The sequence below is a fragment of the Camelina sativa genome, chromosome 11 (assembly GCF_030686135.1).
Source record: "Camelina sativa cultivar CO46 ecotype springtype chromosome 11, ASM3068613v1".
In the NCBI taxonomy this organism is placed as follows: domain Eukaryota; kingdom Viridiplantae; phylum Streptophyta; class Magnoliopsida; order Brassicales; family Brassicaceae; genus Camelina; species Camelina sativa.
Window position 1 is genome coordinate 7,637,642 of NC_141890.1, and position 5,657 is coordinate 7,643,298.

At 50.2% G+C, this 5,657-nt stretch overlaps 1 long non-coding RNA gene across 1 annotated transcript; it reads left to right on the plus strand.

Annotated features, from left to right (window-relative positions):
• Nucleotides 1-5,386, plus strand: LOC147933730 (uncharacterized). Its single transcript, XR_015571140.1, has 2 exons — nt 1-4,790; nt 5,040-5,386. It is a non-coding gene; the product is annotated as an uncharacterized LOC147933730 (long non-coding RNA).
• Nucleotides 5,387-5,657: the final 271 nt, after the last annotated feature.

Here is a 5,657-nt window from a genome sequence, read left to right on the forward strand (position 1 = left end):
AGAGACGAGCTTGGTAAGTCGACAACATAGATAAGTTTGAAAGGTCAATTGTTTGCCAGATCGCCAAGTATGAATGTTGGGAAGATCAGAGCTAGTGAGGTCGTTTCTCGCGATATTGAAGATATCAGAGGGTAGCGAATTGGTTTGGGTGAGGTCGATCTCGCCGAACTGAGCTCGGCGCCACTCTCAGGTTTCGTCAATCGAGAGACACCGTGAATATCCGACGGTCCTTCCTTTGAGCGCGGTATACAATGAATTTCCAGAAACGGGCGTGTCGCGAATCGAGGTGACGGATTATGGCAGTAAAATTTCCGTTTTACTTATTTATGTCTCCCCATCTCCTCCTTTTTCTTCACTTCCTTCTCTCCATAAAAAGGTAACTTTCTCTCTCTATGCTTTTATTTTTATGCTTTTACTTCTTTCTCTCTCTACTTTTCTCTCCCCTTTGTTTGGTCACACATCCTTGAAGACCTAGCAGCCGCCGCCGCCGAGCTTCTCATGCGGAGATCATCGATGGTCGGTGGACGGCGACATACGAGTTTTGCGAGCTCGGCCGAGAAAGGCGATGTGCGTGAATCCGGCCGATCGACGGAGATTGACGGGTCCCAACGGGGAGATTCGGAGGTCGGCGGAGAGGACGAGGTCGGCGAGAGGATGTTCGGAGGTCGGCGCCATACGAGTTTCGCCCGCCTGGCCGAGAATAGCGGCGAGCTTGAACCTGGTTGATCGGCGGGAATCGAGTGCGGCAGAGTGAGCGAGATCGGCGCCCGGATGGTCGGCCGAGAGGACGAGGTCGGCGCCCGGATGGTCGGCCGAAAGAGCGAGATCGGCGCCCGAATGGTCGGCCGAGAGGTCGAGATCGGCGCCCGGATGGTCGGCCGAGAGGACGAGATCGGCGCCCGGATGGTCGGCCGTGAGGTCGAGATCGGCGCCCGGATGGTCGGCGGAGAGGACGAGGTCGGCGCCCGGATGGTCGGCCGAGAGAACAAGATCGGCGCCCGGATGGTCGGCCGAGAGGACGAGGTCGGCGCCCGGATGGTCGGCCGAGAGGTCGGCGCCCGGATGGTCTGAGATCGGCGCCGTGTCGATTTCGTGAGTCCTGTTGAGAGAGGCGAAGCGTCCGTACATGGTGGATCGGCGGAGATCGGCGGATCGGATCGAGAGGATTCCGGATTGAGCGGGGTGATCGGCGCTTTTCCGCCGAGAATGGTTGGATCCGGCGAGTTCGGCGTGGGAGATCTCGGATCTTGGCCTGGCGTCGGCGAGATTAGGATGAGGAATCTCGGAGCTCGGCCTGGCGTCGGTGAGATCGGTATGGAAGGCATGTCCGAGGCTGGCATAGTTGAGGGCGTTGGTTTACTTGATTCCTGTTTCGTTGATATCTCCCACGAGTTTGATTCCGACGATGGCGACCCAGATCTTAGGATGGGAGGGCGCCGAAACAAGGAGATATTGGGAGGTCGGCGTGATTTTAGCAAGTCCGACACTCGCGATATTGGGTCGATTGGAGGAGATCACATTGAATTCGACTTTCGGGAGAGAGAGTGGCCGAGAGCTGTGGTCGGCCAAATATCGGGGATCGAAGATCGGCCCGCGTCAAGACCACCATCTAATGGAGTAAATTAAGTGAGTAACCATTGACCAATGTAAAATAACCAAAGAGGAAAGCAGTGAGGTTGGTCGAAGAATGCGGCACGACGACCATGTTGCGAATGGGATCACTTGTGACCCGGTTGGGATCGATGTGGGAGATCGACGAGGTCAGCATTTGTGCGCTCGACACCGACCTTGACGAGATCGACATTACTCGCGAAATTACTCGCGACACTCGCAGGGTTCGGCCAAGCGATGAGAGGGAGACGGGATATCGGCACAATAGTGTGTTCGGCACATCGATGCTCGGCGGCGACGAGCTTGGCGCGACTGATCTCTGAATTGCGGTTGGTTCTGATTTTGATGAAGGCGACGCTGATCTTATGTGTGGAGGTCTCGGTTTTCCGTCATCAGGCGATAAGGCCCCAAGCGAGAGAGATCGGCGAGGGGGTACGGACGAGGTCGGTATTTCGAACAGAAAGGAAGGTCGTCTTTCGACGAGCTCCCGAGTTCTAACGTATACGCGTGGTAAAACTCTTGCGGGAATCCAGCGTGCTTTTACCGAAGAGTTCGCGGCTTATAAAGACGTTTTTGATGATGTTAGTGTCGGTATTGGAGCAGAGTGTGGAGACTTCGATAGTTTGGCCAACGACTACAATTTTGCTGATATTCTCGAGTTCAGTGAAGATAGCGACATTGGTTTTGGTGGGAGTCCTATGGATGTCGTCCCGGCCGAGGATCCTGGTCCTCGTTCAGCTGTTTTGGGTCTTAATGCTGCGTCGATTGGTGCTTATCTTTCAGCCGGTCCGGCCGATCACGGTCCTTCGGCCGGGACGGCCACCTGCTTCCTGAAACCGGCAGTTTGCTTTGAGGGTGAGCGGTTGTGCGTCAGAGTTGGCGAAATCGACACTATGGGTGAGGGGGTCGGCCAATGGAGGTCAGTGTGGCGTTGTACGGTGCCCTAGAGGTTGTCCCTGTGTGGGTGGCATATCTCCAATCCATGTCGGTACTTGTCTAACCGTTAGGGTGAACTCCGAGGTCGGCTCATAATTGGAGGTGGCAAGGTTGACTATACAAGTATATTGGAGGCGTATTGGGAGATATGAGCGAGAGAGGTCAGCAGGATATTCTCCAAAGAACAAAACCTAGCCGCCGCTCGTCGCTTCTTTGCCGATAGTAGGTCGGCAAGATATTCCGTTCACCGTCGATCGAGATGACCTGATGGTGGTTGGCGGTCGCCCTGGTTCAGCCCGCGCGCACAGACTTTGAGGTCGGCATCATAAGAAACAAATCTGAGGTCGGCATAGGGCCACGAGGGGGAGAGAACTCTACAACGGGGGTCGGCGCAGGCTGCATGCGGATCTTCCTTGGAACAAGATCGAGAGGCTGAGGTTGGCGAGGATGGCCATCATGAGGTCGTCCCCAATCTCGACTTGGGCGGCGACCGCTCTCGAGGTTGGTCTCAAGGTTCGTTGGGTGGAGATGGCTCATAGGAGCAAGAGGGGAGGTCGGTATAATGAGTGTGATTCTCGCTTGGTTGGGAGCGAGGTAAAGGTCGGCTTTGCGACCAGGATGTGAGATAGGCAAAGGGATGGTGAGCTCGAGAGTGAAGGCATGAACGCTGGTGAGATCGGCACCTCTCGTGAGATTGGTACATTTCGTGAGATCGGTATCTCTTGCGAGGCTACCCATGGTGATGCTTTGTTAATCGGAGGGCGGAGCGACCGAGAATCTGCCGATCTGGATCCGGCTAGCTTTGAGATCGATCGAGAGGATGTGGAGCTGAGCGGTGATGTCGGCTTTGGTTGTCGCGAGCTTGGCGACACCTCTCATGAGGTCGGCACTTCTCATGGTGATGCTTTCGACGGTATCGATATTGATATTAGGGAAGAGTGGAGTTTTGGTTTCAGCAACAAGGGTTTGACCGACGATCGTGATTTTGACGACATTCTTGAGTTTGGTGAAAAGTGGTGGTTTCATGGATCTTTCTGTGGCTAACGAGAGGCCTACTACATCACCCATGGCTGTTACTGGAGGTAGAATGGGCACTCTGAGCGCTCCCAAAGTCGATGGTGTCTCGGTGCTTGTTCTTCTATTGTTGGAGTCAGTTGATTTGATTAAGGTAAGCTTTTTTATGTTGTAGCGAGTGTGTCAAGTCGCTCGGCTGTTCGCATGTCCTGGCTAACGAGACTGTCGATGATAGTCTACATCAGATATTCGAAGTTGTTTCTGCGTCCAGCAAGCAAGGGAGCTGAGAGGGCGGCACCGTCAGTGAAAACTAGAGCCATGGTTTGGAGATGTTGGGCATGTGTGGCAATAAGAGGTTCTGATGGCGTATCAGGCGCTGGTGTAGAGGTTGTGTTGGTGACCAGCTGGTCTGCAGCAGGTCCGGCTTCAGCGTGTGCAGCTACGAGAGACTCAGAGGGCGCGTCGGGCGCTGGTGGAAAGATTGTGCTCGGCAGTGAGCCTTCGGTTGGGCTCGGCAGGGAGCCTTCGGTTGGGCTCTCTGAGGAGTTCGGCAGGGAGCTCAGTGGGGGAACTGTTCGTGTTCTCGTTCGCCCCCATCGCTTTTCCGTTGGCTGCTCCGTTACTTCGTTGAGGTTTTCGCTGGGGTTCGTCATGAGTCTTGAAACTTCGAGGAAGTGAGGATCGTCGGTCTTGATTCGTCAAAAGAAGCGTTTTACTCTCGCCCCACGGTGGGCGCCAATTGTTTGTACCGGGGATTACACAGTTTAAACAAATAAAGATTTTGTGGGAAAGAGCAAGCAAGTTCTTTTATTAATCGGGGAAAACGTGAGATCGTCACTTAAAACGAGTCGAGATAGAGCTTGTTAGTTCACAAGCGAACTAGCAAGCTTAAAGGGACGAACTGAAAACAAGAATGAATTATACGAAAGACAATAGCAATTTTCGATGCAAAGTGTTGCTCTGTAGGTATTGTCTGCGGGTCCGGATCCTTTCTCCAATAGATGTCTCGAGCTATTTATAAGCGAATGTAGAGTTAGAACACTCTAGGGTTTTCTGTGTGAAATCCCGAGATTGTCCTCCGAGGTTGGCCCATTTCCTTCTATCTCTGGTGAGTCTTTGTTGGGCCGAGTTGGCATATGGGGCAAAGCCCATATCCAACATCCTCAGCCAAACAGGCCACATCTGGTGCTATTCTTTCTCGTATTCTGTTGAACAAAGAATATCTCAAGGTACTCTCTAAAAAAACTTTTATCTTTCTTTATGCCTCATGCTCTATGGTCTGTACATATTGGTGAAATGTCTTGCTCTCTTTTTGTTTTGTTTGATTGGTTAAGTTTGTCTGATTTGTTAAGTTTGTCTGTTTGCATTATATGTTTGCTTTTGAATATTGTTTGATATTCATTTTGTTTCTCTCACATGGGAACGGTTATGGGCTAACTGGTTGCATCACATGACAAGCACTTAATCTGATTATGCAGTCTTTTGAAATTAGACAACCCTCTGCTGCTGCTCCTGCTATTGAGTCTTGATACAACTTCTACAACTGCTGCTCATGATCCAGCTTCTACAACTGCTGCTCCTGCTCCAGCTTCTACAATTGCTGCTCCTACTGAAGCTTCAAACCAATGCAACATTAGGTCTTTTTGTCAAACTTCAAACGGTTAGACTTGTATTTAGTAAGCCTTTTGGTAAAATGTAAGATAAGACTACTTATGGTATTGTAAAATACTAGATGAATACCCGCACGTAGTGCGGGTTTTTTTATATCTATATATATACATTTATTGTAATACTTTTTTTGCTTCTTATATTTTCACATTTCAAAGATTAAAAATTATATATAAACAAACAAAACTAAGATTTTTTTGTGAGGAGGCAAAGAATACTAAATTTTGTTTAAAGCTAAATCTTATTCTAAAGTAATTTTTGTAGACGAAAACTATTAGCATATTTTTTGTAGGAAGTAAAATAATCATATCATTTGCACATTTGATTGGTATATAAAAACGTTTAAACATCCTACAATTCTTGTCTAAAACTTAGGTATTTAGATATATTTGTATTTAAGCTTCTTAACTAAATACCATTGGACTCTC